General features: G+C 39.9%; 1 protein-coding gene and 1 pseudogene across 6 annotated transcripts in view; one reads left to right on the forward strand and one right to left on the reverse strand.

Annotated features, from left to right (window-relative positions):
• PCDHAC2 (protocadherin alpha subfamily C, 2) overlaps positions 1-18567 on the forward strand; it is a 220163-nt gene that overhangs the window by 145704 nt on the left and 55892 nt on the right. The gene's annotated exons all lie outside the window — the stretch shown is intronic.
• Positions 1240-2470, reverse strand: LOC102836203 (annotated as a pseudogene).

The following is an 18567-nucleotide window of genomic DNA, read 5'->3' on the forward strand; positions in this document are numbered from 1 at the left end:
TTTTGACAACTTCCAATTTTCCCAGATTCATACTTTGTACATTCCATGTTCCGATTTTCAGTGGATGTTTCTAGCTTTTTCTCTTCATTTTGAGTTGTGCCCCATCAGCAGATGAAGGCTCTGTGGGCTTTTCTCACATGAGCTTAACTCCATTCGCATCAACTCTACTTTGAGGAGGCATCTCTTCCCCAGTCGCATTTTGAGTGCCTTCCAACCTGAGGGGCTCATTTTCCGGCACTCTATCTGACAGTGTTTCTCTGCTATTCAAAAGGATTTCAGTGACTAAAGATTCGGAACCAGTTCATCACTCTTTCTTCCTAGTCTCTCTTTGTCTAGAAGCTCATCTGAAACCTGTCCACCATGGGTGCCCCTGCTGTTTATTTTAAATACCGGTGGCATAGCCCTCAGAATCACAACAACTTACAAGCCATCACCGTACAACAGACAGACAAGTAGTGGCCTTTTGTGTGTGTGTGTGTGTGTGTGTGTGTGAATGTATGTATTGCCTTTATTGCACAGAAAATGGTTTCTGCTGTTTGTCTTCAGTAGAACATACAGTGGTAGGTGTAACTGACAAAGATTAACTATACAAATGCTCAAAAGAAACCGTTCTAGTGGACAGGGCAGTCCAGTTTCCCTTTCAAGTGAAATCTACTGCCTTTCAACTATGTATAAATTCTATCCTTCACAGCTCAACTATCACCAGCCACTGCAGAAGTTGGATCCCCGGGGGTTGTAAATCTGGGTGATCTAGAACCATCTATAAGCTAGGTGAAAACAGGTGTTTCAGAACTCTGGCAAATAATTTTTGAATATGAATAATGATGAAGCTGGCCAACTGCACAGTTTTCATACTTAAGCACACCAAGGCTGCTTAGGATAAGCCCTGATGTGGCTCTGTGGGATAGCAAGGTTGGTTTGAACCCAAAGGTCAGTGGTTCAAACTCACCAGCTGTTCATTGGAAACTTTATGCAAGGACACTGAGTCAGAACCATCTGTACAGCACTTAACAACCGACCCTACACCCAGCTGCAGAGGATGGGAAGAGAGAGGGTGGCTTGGTTGTTGCTTTTTATTTTATAAGTAGCAGAACATGTATTACTCTTACTTTCCAAGGAGGTTATCAAGACTTGGATTCCTTCCTTTGATGAAACTGCCATGGACACCCAGTGTACCAACCGGGCCAGCATGCCCTTAGTTAAGCACAGGAATAAAGTCAGTGCGTCTTTGAGAAAGCTTCACATGGAGGGTGGGGAGACCCAAGTCCAGGAAGCCACCAGGTGTGCTTGGGTTGCCGCGTCATACTGGCTGTCAGGAATATATGTGGCCGTGGCCCATCCTTTGTACAACGGGGACCCTGAGGAGGGCGATGAGGTAGTGGGGGTGAGGGGTGCATAGTGAGCAGGGGAACTCCAGAAGAATTGGGACCCCAGCCCATTGGCCATCGCTGGCGTCTGGGAGCCTGGGGTGATGGCGCCTTTGCTCACAGACCACAGGTTGGGGCACTGGCTGGACACAGTGGAGGAACCCAAGTTGTGGCACATGGGAAGCATGCTGGTATGGGTAGGTATCCCGAGGCTGGACCAGTTGTCATGGGACTGCAGCATCCATAAGCACGTGGATGGACTGTCAGAGTATGTTGGAGAGTTGTTATGATGTGGGTATGGACTGGGGTAGGGAGATGCTCGGTGGCTCCTCAGGGCAGGGTACCGTTCACAGCCGCGGGTAGAGGGGAGAGAGAGAGGACCTCTAAACTGGGGGTGTGTGCTGTCCGGTGAACAGAGGGTGCTGGTTCCAGGAAGAAGCCACCCCCATTGAGAATACCTGGCCTGCTGGTTGTCTCTGGGTTGCTCCATTAAGTCTTTTTGATCACTTCTTTCCTTTGCATCAAGAAAAGCTTTGGCAAATGGGTTGTGTTTCATTTTAAGAGCTGTGATCTCCTCGTTATGGTAAGCAGTCACAGCTATGAACTGGGTCTCAGGGAAGCAGTGGCTAGTGATCATGAGCTGGGGACCCCCAACCCTGACGATGTGAATCCGAGGCTCGTACTTACACAAGGAGTTGAGCATGATCTGGCCGCCGCTGTTGAGCTTGTTGGTGAGTTTAACTTTGCTGAAGGACACCGGCACCTTCATCCAGTGCGCACCGAAGTTGTGGGGCGTCAGGGTGGATGTAGACGCAGCTGCCTGCGGCTCAGGCAGCCGGGCACCCACTCGCCTTTCACGTACTTCCAGTGATGGTTGTCCGCTGCCACAAAGTCCAGGAGGAAGAAGTACATGGGATCATCTCATTAGTGAGTTCCTTGAAACGTTGCCACAACTCACTTTCTTCCGGGCCCAAGCACAACTCGCGCTCCGTAGGGTCGTCCTTCTCGCTGTCCGCCTGCATCTTGCTCTCTGTGGCGCTCAGGAGATGGTCCACTTGGTACTGCAGGCTCTTACCCTACCCATCGGCGCTGGAGGACCCCATCCTCTCGCTGACCCCCTCCCCCTTCCCTCCCCTCCCTTGGCAATTTTCTTTTCCCCCCACAGCCCCACCACGCTACCCGAGAGCCACCTTCGCCCCCTTCTTGGCCGCCTCTGTAATGAGAAACCGAGGACAGTCAGTTCCAGGGGATCAGGGAGACCCTGAAATGGGGGAGTGGGGAGGGTGAGGCAGGAGCGGTTCCACTTGACCTTCTGCTAGGCGGGCTTGACCCAGTCTCTGCTGGGATTTGGTTTTATGTCAAAACTATCACTTTAAATTTTGAGGAGATCTGTGCACATGAGTAGTAGAACCCTCCAGGGGTGGGGGTGGGGTATCCATTCGCTCAGGTATCACCTCTAGTTACCAGAATGGAGGTGCACAGCGAAAAACCAATGAACAATGGACAGATACCATAAAAATGAATGTCCACACCTGTATCTCCTTGGTTCTGTCAGGTGTTTGTGGCTGTTCTGATCCTTCCCCCACTTGTTCTCTCCCAAGATAGTGGCTCTTGTAATAGCTGAGCGTCTTGAATTAGAAAGCAATGGATTTCTTGATTCTCCTATAAATTTCCCTAGCTGTAAGCCTTCTAATTTTCTAAATATTCCTTTATATGTGGTTCAGATTTCTAGCACCATCCCCTGACCCTGCTTGGCCCGGTATTCTGTGTTGTTGGTGATGGAGCATCTCACTGCATGTCTACATGATCCGCCATCTTGTGTGTAACCATTGTGGTTACCTTATATTCCATTAGTTCTACCCTCCATTTATGACAGTCTATTTGATCCTGTAATCTACCTGACCTTCCCACCACCTGGATCTCTGTTCCTCTGTGTTTACCTTCTTTCACATTGTAATTGTTTTGATCATAGACTGATCTCTCAGATCTTCTGTTCTTTATAATTTTATTCTGTTCTTGACTCTTTCATTTATCGACTGAGTTCTGGGTGATGCTGCCATGTATGTCATTCTGTAGTTTTCGTCTGTTCTTGTTGGTTCTCAGTCCACAGAACTTCCTTTAGGAGATTTTTCATAGCAGGGTTGGCTTTGGCAAAATCCCTTAGCTTCTGTTTATCCTGGAATGTTTTGATTGCACCATCATATTTTATTGACAGATTTGCTAGGTATAGGATTCTTGGGTGGCAGTTTTTTTTTTCTTTCAGGGTTTTATATATGTCTCCCCCTTGCCTTCCTGCCTGCATGGTTTCTGTTGAGAAATCCAAGCTTAATCTGATTTGCTTGCCTTTGTATGTTATACTTCTCTTTTCCCTAGCTGCTTTCAAGATCCTGTCATTATCTTTGATTTTGGAGAGCTTGGTTATTATATGTCTTGGTGATTGTCTTTTAGGGTCTATCCATCCTGGGGTTTGTTGAGCTTCTTGAATGCTTATCTTTTCACTTTTCAGGATGTTAGGAAAATTTTCTTCCAGAAGCTCTTCAACTATCTCCTCTGTGGACTTGTGTGATTGTTCCTGTTCTGGAATGCCAACAATTCTTAAGTTATGCCTCTCATGTTGTCCAACATGAATCTTAGGCCTTCTTCAGATTTTTTAAATCCTTTTTTGTGTTTGCTCTTCTATCTTAGTAGTATTGAGTGATTTATCTTCTAGCTCACTAGTTCTGGCTTCTATCTCTTCAATTCTACTTCTTTGCCCTTTCAGTGTATTGTCCATTTCTGATATTCTATTATTAATCATTTGGACCTCTTTTTGTAGGGTTTGAATAGTTTCTGATGCTGTATCTATCTTATTTGATTGTTCCTGTAGCACTTTCCATTATGTAGTGTTTTGATAAATTTTATAATAATTTTTCTGAATTCCTTCTCAGGCATTTCCAAATCCTGCCCATCTTCCAGTATGGAGTGTAGGTCTACTTCCAGCTTATTTGCCTCGGTCACTTTATCTCATTTCTAGACATGTGCAGATATGGTCATTTGCTTCTGTTTTGGGGGCATATTCAGGGGTTATCTGTGGCCTTACTACTTAGATGGGTGTGTATTTTGGTATTTTTTATGCTTTCTGATTGCTTCCAGGTAGATGTAATCAGGAAATTGGCTTCCCTTTTCACTCTTCTTTTTGAGAAATTTCAAGATGCCACTGTTGGTCATTGTGATGTAACTTATAATTTAATTTTTGGCCTATTTCTTTTTTTGTCTGCCTGTTCTGCTTCACAATCCCTGTTCAGGCCTTTTTTCTAGTTATAAACAGTTCAGGGCCAGCTGTGGCCATTTGGTTTTAAGTGGAAACTGTCTCTTTAAATTTCAAGGAGATCTGTGCGCATGCATAGTAGAACCCTCCAAGGGTGGGGCTGGGGTGTCCACTAGCTCAGGTACCCCTATAGTCACCAGAATGGAGGTGCACCGACAGCAAGGGACCAATGAACAGATACCAAAAGAAAAGAATGGCCACACCTTTATCTCCATGGTTCTGTCAGGTGTCCGTGGCTGTTCTGATCCTTCCCTCACTTGTTCTCACCCAAGATGGCAGCTCCTGGAGCAGCTGAGCATCTTGAATTAGAAAGCAATGGATTTCTTGCTTCTGCTACAACTTCCCCTAGGTGTAAGCCTTCCAACCTTCTAAATATTCCTTTATATGTGTTTCAGAGTTCTGGGACCATCCCCTGAGCCTGCTTGGTCCTGTATTCTGTGTTGTTGCTGACGGAGCTCCTTACTGCATTTCACCCAATCCACCATCTTGTTTGTTCTCCTCCAACCTTTAACTTTTAATCTGTCTTTGTCTTTTTGTGTCTTACAAACAGTATATTGAAGGATTTTTTTGCTTATCTATTCTGGCACTCTCTGTCTCTTAATTGATGCATTTAATCCATTGACATTCAGTGTAATTATCGATAAGCATGAATTAATTGCTGTCATTATGTGTGTCTTTTTGTGGTGCTGCTGGTTTCTTTGTTCAGCATGACTTCCTGTGCTGAGTTCATGTCTTTTGTGCTCTTTCTTGTCAGTTTCTTCATAGTTTTAATGTGTCTATGTTCTTCTTGGATTTTCATTTTCTTGATATGTTGTGAAATATTAATTTTCTTTGAGGTTACCCTATATTCTGTTAACATGTTCCTCCCTTTAAAGCAGTCTATTTTATCCTGCAATCTACCTGATCTCCTCATCACCTGGATCTCTGTTCCTATGTTTTTACCTTCTTTCACATTGTAATTGTTTTGATCATAGACAGACCTCCCAGATTCTCTGAATTCGTTCTTATAGTTTTGTTCTGTTCCAGACATTTCCATCTGTCTATTGCGTTCCGGGTGGTTCTGTCATGTATGACAATCTCTGGTTGTTACTTCTTCTTGTTGGTTCTCAGGTCAAAGAATTCCCTATAGGATGTTTTGAAGTGCTGGGTTAGCTTAGTTTCTGTTTATCCTGGAATGTTTTTATTACACCATTGTATTTGTTCGACAGCTTTGCTGGGTAGACAATTCTTGCTTGGAAGTTTTTCTCTTTCATGGTTTTATATATGTCTCCCCATTGCCTTCTTGCCTACATGGTTTCTGCTGAGAGATCAGAGCTTAATCTTATTTGTTTGCCTTTGTAAGTAACACTTCTCTTTTTACTAGCTTTTCCCAGGATTCTCTCCTTGTCTTTGATTTTAGAGAACTTTATTATGATATGTCTTGGCAATTTTCTTTTGTTGTCTATCCTTCCTGGGGTTTGCTCAGTTTCTTGAATGCTTATCTTCTTGTCTTTCATGATGTTAGGGAAATTTTCTTCCATCAGCTCTTCAACCATGTCCTCTGTGGAAGATGACCAGGCTTTGTAAGATTAGAAATGTTGGCTCTTTTTATTCTTTTTCTAGTTGTTGTTATTACATAGATGATTTTTAATGTCCCTAATTATTTTTTTATTTTCTACATAGCATCTTTCAAGAATTTAAAACAAATCACATAAATGTATATGTGTGTGTGTACAGTTCTTTTAAAAAATATTCAAGTACTTTTTAATGCTTAGCCTACCCAAGCTATTCTGAGTAGCTCTAGTGAAAGGCAAAGGAAACTAAGCAAAAGGGAGATAGATAGATGGATAGATAGATAGATAGGAAGATATAGGAAGATGAGAATTCTTAAAACTAGAAAGGTATCGAAGCCAAGTTATCATTCTCCTTAACTCCATATCAAAGTTAGATTTGCTTTTCTGCACATTCATGCCATTCTGAAGACAAATTTTTAAGCCTTGACATGCACATTGCCAGAAGTTATGACATCACAATTTCTTATTTCAGTGGATAGAAATCAAAAGCAAACCCACTGCCACTGAGTCAGTTGTGACTCATAGCAATCTTATATAGGGTTTCTGGGACTGTATATCTCTACAGGAGCAGAATCACCCACCTTGTGGTTAGCAGCCCAATGCTTATCCAATAGAATCATTCAGAGGGCCAATGGGGCCCAATTCCTAACCCTAAATTTCAAGAAAGCATATCTACAGAGTTGGTTCAGGAACCCAATGTCTTGGTGAGCATGGGCAAATTACATAAATTCTCATTTCCCTAGTTTCCTAATTCTTATTCAATGGCTAAGGCAGTATCATATAACAAAAATATAGCTTTAAAAATATATGACTTTGGGGTTCTGGCCTGCATTTGGTGAATAATGAAGATAGTTTTCAGAAATATGATTAGGCACTGTAACAACATGTTACAGTTGAGTCCATTACTGGATACCACTGTGTGGCATCTCATTGAGGATTTTCCCCTTTTTCAATGACTCTCTACTTTACCAAGTATGATGTCCTTCTCCAGAGACTGATCCCTCCTGACAACATTTCCAAAGTACAAGAGATTAAATATCATCATCCTTTCTTCTAAGGAGCATTCTGTCTGTACGTCTTCGAAGACGGATTTGTTTGTTCTTCTGACTGTCCCAACACCATAATTCAAATGCATCAGTTCTTCTACAGTTTTCCTTATTCATTGTCCAACTTCCACATGCATATGAAGTGATTAAAAATACCATGGCTTGGGTTAGGTTCACCCTAGTCCTCAAACTGAGATCTTTACTCTTGAAATTTGTATAGAGATCTTTTGCAGCAGATGTACCTAACGTAATACATTGTTTGATTTCTTGACTGCTGCTTGCATGAGTATTGATTGTGGATCTAAGTAAAATGAAGTTTTTGACAACTTCAGTCCATTTATCATGGTCCAGTTGTGATGATTTTTGTTTTCTTTACACTGAGGTGTAATCCATATTGAAGATAGTCTTTGATCATCATAATTATGCTAAATCTTCTTAGCTTCCAGAAAGTAAGGCTATGTAACCAGCATATTGAAGGTTGTTAGTGAGTCTTCCTCCAATCTTGATGCTACGTTCTTCTTCATATAACCTAGCTTGTCTGATTATTTGATCAGCATACAGATTGAATAAGTATGGTGAAGGATTCAACCTTAGTGCACATCTTTCTTGATTTTAAACCATTCAGTATCCCCTTGTTCTGTTCTAACAACTGCTTCTTGGTCTATGTACAGGTTCCTCATGAGCACAATCAAGTGTTTTGGAATATCCTTTCTTTGTAATGTTATCCATAGTTTGTCATGATTCAAACACTCCAGTACTTTTGCAGTCAATAAGCATAAATAAATATTATCTGTTTTCAGCCAAGATCCATCTGACATCAGCAAAGATATCTCTTGTTTAATGTCCTATTCTGAATATGACTTGAATTTTTGGCAGATCCCTGTTGATGTTCTGCTACAACTCCTATTTCTAAGCAGAAATGTTGCAGGCAAGAAGGCAATGGAATTATATATACAAAACACTGAAAGAAAAAGATTGCCAATCAAGAATCATATACTTAGCAAAACTGTCCCTCAAATACAACAGTGAAATTAGGACATATTCTGATAAACATAAATTAAAGGGGCTTGTAATGACCAGACTAACTTTGCAAAAAAATGCTAAAGGGTGTTCTTTGGATTGAGAACCAACAACATTCATTACAACACCACCCAGAAATCAATCCAGATATTGTTGGTTGTTGTTGTTAAGTGCCATCGAGTCAGTTCTGACCCATAGCTACCCTGTATATTGTTTCCGAGGAGCAACTAGTGAGCTTGAACCACCGACTTTGCAGTTCAAACTGACTTTGCAGTCCAGCATATTAACCCACAGTGCCACACCAGAATTGAGTCCAGACATGTTATTGTAAGTGTCATCAAGTCAGTTCTGATTCATAGCAAATCTGTATAGAGTTTCTGAGGAGCAGCTGGTGGGTTTGAACTGCCAACCTTGTGGTTCAAAGTCTAGTGCTTGTCCTTCCAGATATAGAAGTATATAAAGTAAAACAAAGTTGGTGGTAGTGATTATGTACCGTGACATCGGTTCCGACTCATAGCGACCCTGTACAGGGTTTCTGAGGCTGTAAATCTTTATAGGAGTAGAAAGCCTCATCTTTCTCCTCTGGAACAGCTGGTAGTTTTGAACTGCTGACCTTGAGGCTTGAGCCCGATTCATAACCACTTCACTACCAGAGCTCCTTACTTTGATTTTGGAAAGTTTGATTATGTCTTAGTGATTTTCTTTTGGGATCTATCCTGTGTGGGGTTCGTTAAGCTTCTTGTATGTTTATCTTCTCATCTTTCATGATGTTAAGGAAGTTTTCTTCCAACAACTCTTTGACAATTTTCTCTGTGCTTGTCTCATCCTGTTTTAGAATTCCAATCACTTGTAAGTTGTTCCTCTTAATGGTGTCCTGCATAGCTCTTAGGTTTTCTTCAGATTTTTCCATTCATTTCTCTGATTGTTCTTCTAGCATACTAGTATTGAGAGATTTGTCTTCAAACTCATTAATTTGGGTTACATTTGCCCTTTCAGTGCATTGTCCATTTCTGAGATCTTAGTATTAATCTTCTGGACTTCTAATTGCAGGTTTTGTATTGTTTCAAAACTTGCATTTCTTTTGTTTTTTCTTGTAGTGTTTTCCTGAATTCTTTAAAAATTTTTATTGTGTTCTCCTTGCTTTCCTTGATCTTTCTATCGATCCTTTTAAGGTAACTAATTATTATTCTTTTCAATTCTTTTTCAGCTAGTTCTATTACCTTTTATTCCTCAGAAACATCTTCTGGCACTGCATCTTGGTCATTTGTTAGAGTCATTCTCTTGTTTTTTTGTGCATGTGTGAGTTAAAATTGTCTGTTTTCTCTGGGGCATCGTAGATTGTCATATTTGTGAAAATAAACAGTGCATGTGTCAGATCTGGTGAGGAGAAATCTCTTTGAAGCTCCTGAAATTCAAGGAACTCATGAGATTTGTTTTGGAAGGGGTACGTCAGCAGAGTTTTGGTTCTAGATGGAGTTCCTATTGACCTTGGAACTTAGTATTCAGGGTACTAAATCTGAAAGTATGTTCAGGGCACTTAATCTGGGAGTAGTTCATGGGGCCCTTTGATGGAACTGGTTTCTGGGCACCCAATCCAGAAGTAGTTTGTATGGGCCTTTGATGGAGCTGGTTTCAGTGTTTGTTGGGGCAGCAGAGAAACTGGGGACAAGGTGACTGGTTAAATGTTGGTCTGGTAGCTCCATTGGTTTTGTAGGTTTGGAGCTGAGCTCACCTGAATCCAGGCACCAAAGCAGCACATCAAAGCAATACCTCATCATTTAACCTAGCTTCAATGACTGGGTGATCAGAGGTCAACTAGAAGAAGAAAGAAGGGGGGAAAAGAAGAGTAACCTGATACATTAGATGAACTTGACCTACACCTATGGATACAGTAGCTCAAAAAGAGGGAACAAATCTTTGCAGTAGGGATCATTCCCACCCCCTCCATACACAGAGTAGACAGGGATTGGCAACTTGGACATTGACTATCCAAAATGGGGGGGGGGGGCTACAAAGGCAAGAAGTGACTGGCTTACAAGCTTTCAAGACAGAACCTAGATCCAGAGGGCATGGAGCAAGGTAGAATCTCCACTGAGTAATATCCAATCTGTCTAGGCAGGACTGATTCAAGGAAATGTGGATAGGTCTCTTGGGATGCAAGGCTGAATAATAGTTACCAGGACTGATTGTGAAGGTTGTAAATGTAAAAGTGGGCTTTTTGTGGCAAGGAGGGGAGTGATTGACTTTGCAGGCAGGAAGCGGAAGTCCCTGGAACCATGAAGGGAGAAGAGCTGAGAGCAGAACCCTACCCAGAGAGGCAGTGATCCCCGAGATGGAGGCAGAGATGATGGCGTGGAGAGATGGAGCAACTGGGGACTCAGGGAGGAAGAGGGGCTGTGTGCTCATGACGTGGGGAGGGGGAGAGGGCGGGGAAGTAGGCTTATAGGATACACCCTTTCGTTGATTGGTGATGCATGGAGGAGATTGTAACCATGGCAGTGAAACAATATATGATGAGATGAATGTAAAACTAATGTTCTCCCATATAAACTGTCACATAATTCACAACAAAAAAAAGAAAGAGACTTAGCTGATTTTTCCTCCACAGATGGCATAAATGTGCATGTGTATGTGTTTTTAAAAACATAAACCCTATTTCCATAATTTTAAAAATTCATATCTTATATCATTCTGTAAAGATACTACATTTAATATTACTTGATATAATTAGCAATTGCTCAAACAGACTAAAATAGATTTCTTTATAGCATGTTCCCTTACAAGACTATAAATTTTGTAAAAACATAAATTTAACTGGACTTAATTTATTTTGTCTAAAGGACACAAAACAACACAAGATGAACTACTACTTTATATCAATGAAGAGAGATAATCTGAGTTAATTTATGAGAAAAATAGTCACAGTTGGCTCAAATTAATACATCTGAGTAAAAATATTTTAGATAAATAAAGGAAATGACCTTTGGTAAACAAACAAACAAACAAAAAAACAATACCTCATGCTAATGTGGCTCCTACTCATGCAACTCCAAACTCCCGGAGAGTATAGTCTGTGGATGAAGGTGGGAGCTGTCCACACCTCTGGTCACCAGGGAAGCGTGGGAGAAAAGAAATCAAACATTTTCTGTTGCTCTTGTGAATGCCAGGCCTTTCACCACTGCCAAAGCTGCTCACAAGATGGTCAATCCTTGTCTGGCCAGCTGTTTACCAGTCAGTCTCTCTCTCTCCCAGTCCCTGCTTGGCCTCTCCTCCCACAAGTATTCTATTCACCTCTCTAACCTCTCTTGTGAAGTTCATCATGCCAGAATTTTCATCTGCGTCTGTTTTGTCTTTTATATCTTTGTTGTAGAAGTTCTGTGCAGTGTGTCTGCCTAGTTCGTTATCTTGCTGAAAGTATCCTTCTTCAGTGCATCTTGAACTGCTTCCTTCAGTATCATGGGTTCTTGATCATATATTACCTCTTGAAATGGTTGAGTATCAACCTCTTCTTGATGGTAGTGTCTGTATTCCTTCCATTTTCTTTTAATGTTTATACATCATTCAGTATTTTGCTTATATGATCTTTCAGTATTGCAACCTGACTCTTGAATTTTCTTTTCCGTTCTTTCAGCTTGAGAAATGTTGACTGTGTTTTTCCATTTTGGTCTTTGCACATTTCATTATAACACTTGACTAGTCTTCTTAAGCTGCCCTTTGAAATTTCCTGTTCAGCTCTTTTACTTCCTCATTTCTTTCAATTGCTTTATCTTCTTTATACTCAAGAGCAAATTTCAGAATCTCTTCTGACATTAATTTATTTCTTCCCTGTGTTTTTAGTAAACTTTTGCTTTCTTCATATATTATGTTCTTAATATCGTCCCCAAACTCTTCTGGTTTTCTGTCATAAATGTCTAATGCATCAAATTTGTTCTTGAGATGGTATCTAAATTCAGGTGGGATATATTCAAAGCCATATTTTGGCTCTTGTGGATTTGTTTAAATTTTCTTCAGCTTTAGTCTCAACTTGTATATGAGCAGTTTATGGTCTGTTCCATAGTTGGCCTCTGGCCTTATTTTGGCTGATGATATTGAACTCCATTGTCTCTCCCCACAGGTGTAGTAAATTTGATTTCTGTGTATTTCATCTGGTGATGTCCGGGTGTATAGTCATCGTTTATGTTATTGAAAGAAATATTTGCAGTGAATCAGTTGTTGGTTTTGCAAAATTCTATCATGTGAACTCCAGGAAGAGTTTATGTCAACAAGGTCTTATTTTTCAACTACTGGTCCTTCTTTGTTTCCAACTTTCACATTCCACTCACCAGTAATTATTATTATTTTTTAAATGTTTTATTGTGAATTATATGGTAGTTTATATGAGAGAACTTTAGTTTTACATTCATTCCATCGTATATCATCTCATTGCCATGGTTCCCATCCCCTCCATGCATCATCAACCAGCCAAAGGGTATATCCTAGAAACCCGCCCCCTACCTTTCCCCTTCCTCTCCCTCCCCCAGTTTTCAGTCCACAGTCCCTTTCCCTCTCTGGATCCAAAGTCCCCAGCCACTTCATTGCTCCACGTCATCATCTCTGTCTCCATCTCAGGCACCTCTGTTTCTCTGGGTAGGGTCCCGCTCTCGGCTCTTCTCTGTTGAAGGTCCCAGATAGCTCCACTCCTAGCCTGTAGAATTAATCACTCCTTTCCTGTTCCAATCACCTACCTTTGCATTTCCAACCCTCATAATCCATCCTGATAAGCATTCTTCACTATAGTATCGTGAGTTACCCATCTGAATTTCCTTTCATCCGCTCTGCCCAGACAGATTGAATAGTACCCACTGGAGATTCTGCCTTCCTTCAAGCTCCCTAGCACTAGGTTCTCCCTTGAAGACTTGTAAGCCAGTCACTTCTTGCCTTTGTAGTTCCCCCCTCCCCATTTGAGTATCCAATGTCCAAGTTGCCCATCTTCACCAGTAATTATTGATCCATCTTGATTCCATGTTCCAATTTCAAACTGAAGAAGTTGGTAGAATTCTTCAATTTCCTCATCATTGGATTGAGTTGTTGGTGTATAAATTTGAATAATGGTGGTGTTAACTGATCTTCATTATAGGCTTATGGATATTATCCTATAATAGACAGCATTGTATTTCAAGATAGATTTTGAAACGCTCTTTTTGATTATGCATGAGACACCATTCCTTTTCAATTTGTTACTCCCAACATAGTAAACTGTGATTGGCAAGTTTAAATGGCCATTACCAGCCCATTCCAGCTCACTAATGCCTAGGATATCCATGTTTCTATGTCCCATTTCATTTTTGACTACTTCCAATTTTCCTAGATTCATACTCGTACATTCCAAGTTTCTTTTATTAATGGACATTATAGCTGCTTCTTCTCATTTTGAATTGTACCACATCAGCAATTGAATGTCCTGAAAGTTTTGCATTCACATCATTATGGTCAACTTTACTTTGAAGAGGCAACTCTTCCTCAGTTGTATTTTGAGTGCCTTTCAACATAAGGGGCTCATCTTCCAGAACTACATTTGCCAATGCTGTGCTCCTATTCATAGTCTGACAAACTGACAGACTAGTGGAGGTATAATTATGATTGTTGTTGTTAAGTGCCGTTGAGTCAGTTCCATCTCATAGCAACCCATATAGGGTTTCCGAGGAGCAGCTAGTGAGTTTGAACCAATGACCTTGCAGTTCAAATTGACCTTGTGGTCCAGTGCTTATCCTGCAGTGCCACAAACTGAGGTACCATGGCATGTACATTACATATATGATCTCATTTTTTTACTTATGACAGTCTTACAAGGGATTTATTATGTCTATTTTATGTATGAGAAAATGGAGAAAAAAGAAATTATGAAACTTATTCAAATACATATAATTTATAAGCAGTAGAGATAAGATTTAAATCCAAGTATGTTGTTAAGTGCTGTAGAGTCGACTCTGACTCATAGCAACCCTGTATAGTTTCTGAGGAGTGGCTGATGAGCTTGAACCACTGACCTTGCAGTTCAAACTGAACTTGCAGTCCAGCACATTAACCTTCAGTGCTACATCAGACTACAAATTCAAGTATCTCTAGCTCTAAATCCATGTGTATACTTAAATTCATAGCATGGCTAAATTCAAACAAACAAACAAACAAAAATAAATAAATAAATAAATAAATAAATAATGACATAAGGGTGTCTGTGTATAAGTTTTTTTTTTGTTTTTGTTTTTCCAAAAAAATGTCTTTCAAATGCTTAGACTATCTAAGCAACACGTGCAGCTAAAAGCACTTTTTTTTTTTTTGCTGGCAAACTCTAAAGGTTTTTGTTGATTTAATCAGCCAGCATTTGCTATTTATGAATGTTGTGCAATTCAACTAAAAGTCACATTTGTCAAAGAAAAAAAAAAAGTACGAATTGGAGCAATTCATTAGAGAGTTAACAGTGCCAGATGGCAAGGGGAGGAACATAAAATAGCTCATTTACAAATCTTCAACCCAGTGCCAATGGTGGGGTGAAGAAGAAGACGGAGTAGGATTTGGTTTTAGACTGCCAAAATGCTTAAGGATGGGGAGGCATTTGGAAAACCAAGAACCACAGAACCAAAGTGTTGTTGTTGTGAAGTGCTGTCGAGTCACTTAGCGACCCATAGCGACCTTGTACAGGGTTTAAAGTAGCCACATTAAATCATGCCTTTGCCTAGTCTGCAGGCTTACTATGAATTGGAATCGACTCAGTGCCAGTGGGTTGGGTTGGGTTTCTTTCCTAGACTACACAGTCTTTCATTTCAGGCTTGTCATGTTCATTTTCATAGAGGTATTGCAGGTCAATCTGTTGAGCCAAGAATAACTGTGAGCACATTCTCTCCTTTTCTATCTGATGTTGTTGTTGTTGTTGTTACGTGCCATCAACTCAGTTCTGATCCATAGCAATGCTGTATATGGTTTCCAAGAAGCAGCTGGTGAGTTTGAACTGCTGACTTTGCAGTTCAAAAGACTTTGCAGTCTAGTGCATTAACCCACAGCGCCACACCAAGGATGATACTGGTTGTTATATAGTGTTGTTAGGTGCTGGTGAGTCAATTCTATCTCATAGAGACCCTATTCAAAAGAGAACTAAACACTGCACAGTCCCGTACCATCCTCACAATTGTTGGTAGGTTTGAATCCATTGTTGCAGCCACTGTGTCGTTCCATCTCCTTGGTGGTTTTCCACTTTTTTGCTGCTCCTTTAATTTTTTCAAGTATAATGTTCTTCTCCTGATGACATGTCCAGAGTATGTGAGATTAAGTAAGGAGCATTCTGGTTGTGTTTCTTCCAAGACAAATTTGTTTGTTCTTCTAGCAGTCCATGCTATATTCAATATTTTTCACCAACACTGTTATTCAAATGCCACCAATTCCTTTCCAGTCTGGCCATTGTCCAGTTTTCACAAACATATGAGGTGACTGAAAATACCATGACCTGGATCAGGCACACCTTAGTCCTCAAAGTGACATCTTTGCTTTTTTAACACTTTAAAGAAGTCCTTTGCAGCAGATTTGCCCTATGCAATATGTCCTTTGATTTCTTAATTGCTGATTCAATGGGTGCTAACTGTAGATCCAAGTAAAATGAAATCCTTGACAACTTCAATTTTTTCTTCATTTGTTTGCCATTGCTTATTGATTGTGATGATTTTTGCTTTCTTTATTTTGAAGTGTAATCCATACTGAAGGCTGTTAGTCTTTGATCTTCACCAGAAAGTGCCTAATGTTCTCTTCACTTTCAGTAAACAAAGTTGTGTCATCTGTGTATTGAACCTTTCTCTAATTCAAATGCCACATCATTCTTTATACAGTCCAATTTTTCCTATTATTTGCTCAGCATACAGATTGACTAAATATTGTGAAAGGATACAATCCTAGCACACATCTTTCCTGACTTTAAACTACTCAGTGTCCCCTCGTTCTATTCAAATGACTGCCTCTCGGTCTATGTATGGGTTCCCTATGAGCACAATTGTTTGTAATTCCCATTCTTTACAATGTTATCCATAATTTGCTATGATCCACACAGTCAAATGCCTTTGTCAATGCCACACAGTCAGTGATCCACTGTCAATAAAACACGGGCAAACATCTTTCTAGTCTTCCTTGCTTTCATCTAAGATCCATCTGACATCAGCAATGATATCTCTTCTTCCATGTATTCTAAATCCAGCTTGGATTTATGACAACTCCCTGTTAATAACTGAAACTGTTTATTAAATTATCTTCAGAAAAATTTACTTGTGTGCAATATTACTGATCTTCTTTGATAATTGTTGCATTCTATTAAATGACCTTTCTTTGGAATGGGCACAAATATGGATATCTTCCAGTTAGTTTGCCAGGTAGCTGTCTTCCAAATTTCTTGGCAGAGATGTATGAACATTTCCAGTGTTGTATTAATTTATGGAAACATCTCAGTTGATATTTCATCAATTCCTGGAGCCTTGTTTTTTTCCCAGTGTTTTCAGTGTAGCTTGGGCTTTTTCCTTCAACATTATTGGTTCCTGATCATATGCTACTTCTTGAAATGGTTGGACAGTAATCAATTCATTTTGATATAGTGACTGTGCTTTCTTTCCATTTTTTCATGATGTTTCCTGCATCATTCGGTATTTTGCCCCTATAATTTTTCAATAGGCAAACTCAAGGCTTGAAATTTTTCTTTAGTTCATTCAGCTTGAGGAATGTTAAGCATATTCATATGTTTGGTTTTCTAACTCCATTTCTAAATGTACATTTCATTATGATACTTTACATTTTTTCTTCTTGAGCTGCCCTTTGAAATATTCTGTTCATCTCTTTTACTTCATCATTTTTTCCATTTGCTTTAACTACGTTCAAGAGTAAGTTTCAAAGTTTCTTCTGATAACCATGTGGTCTTTTCTTTCCTGTACTTTTAATGATCTTTTGCTTTTTTCAGGTATGATGTCCTTGATATCATCCCATTACTCATCTTGTCTACTCTTATTAGTATTCAAATCTATTGAGATAGTCTCTAAATCCAGGGGGAGTATACATAAGATTGTCCTTTGACTCTCATGAACATGTTTTTTTAATTTTCTTCAGCTTTCACTTGAGCTTGCATATAACAAATTGATGGTAGGAGTATATTCCTAAAAAAATATGATATAGTAGTCTTTAATTGACTATTTCATCTACATTTGGTCCATATCTCTCTTTCAGATTTAGAAGGTAGTAAGGACAGAAGGAATTCTTCATTGCTTCCCTTATCTATTCTCTTGTTTTCTTGTATAATTCCTTCTGACCAGGATTGTGCCTGACTGTTGGTTCATGAGTCACTGATTCATGACTTATAGTCCTTGTAGGTATGGGAAAACTGTACAGAGTCCACATCTTCCAATTAATCCATGGATGACCTAGCTACACTTTTCAACATACCTCTCCACAGATGATATGAAGTTAGGAGGATTCTCTCTGCCCTTTGCCTTGTCATTTTGGTCTTTTTAGGCTTTAGGATTCAAAATATGTTTTGTACTATTTGTAGGGAATATGGTATAAAGATAAAAATCAGTTCAGGCAGATTTGAGTTTAATTCCTTTCTCAATTTTCTTGCTGGGTGAGCATAGGCAATTTTCTAAAATTGATATTTTCTTAATGACTTCATCTATAGATTGGGTCTACTAGTGATACTCCTCATCTTATTGAGTTGTCATGAGAAATAAAAGAGAGAAAAAAGGCTGAGAATAGTGCTTGCCCTATGGTATTAGTAAAGGTCAATTATTCCTTTTTTTCTTTGGGGCATCTGTGATATGGCCTTGGTTGACTGAGGTCAGAATTCAGTCCTCCTAAGACTGAATCATTCTGATACCCATATAATTTAGTTACCCACACCTGGAAATGGAGTGAGGAGAGATTATTAGTTGTTGCATGAAAAAAATAAAAGTGTTCCAGAAAACTTGGTTGTTTCTACCCCTGTCTTTTATTGGTTCTGTTGCCCTTAGTAACTCATGAAGAAGGTCTGGTTGCTTCGGAAAGGCTTCCTCCCAATGCGTAGTCTCCTTACACTTATGTCCCAATCCTTCTCAAGAACCAGTCATTTATTGCTCATTTCATACCAGCATCTGCAGCAGCTACAATCATGTGCATATTGGAAAGGGGGGGCCTGCTTTGTACTAATCATCATTCACATCTGTTCCCTGTGGCTGTTTTTCTTCCACTGATTACTTATTTTGCTTTGTCACTAAACTGTTAATTTATTTTCAGTCCAC

The sequence above is a fragment of the Chrysochloris asiatica genome, unplaced genomic scaffold (assembly GCF_000296735.1).
Source record: "Chrysochloris asiatica unplaced genomic scaffold, ChrAsi1.0 scaffold00087, whole genome shotgun sequence".
NCBI classification, from domain to species: Eukaryota; Metazoa; Chordata; class Mammalia; order Afrosoricida; family Chrysochloridae; genus Chrysochloris; species Chrysochloris asiatica.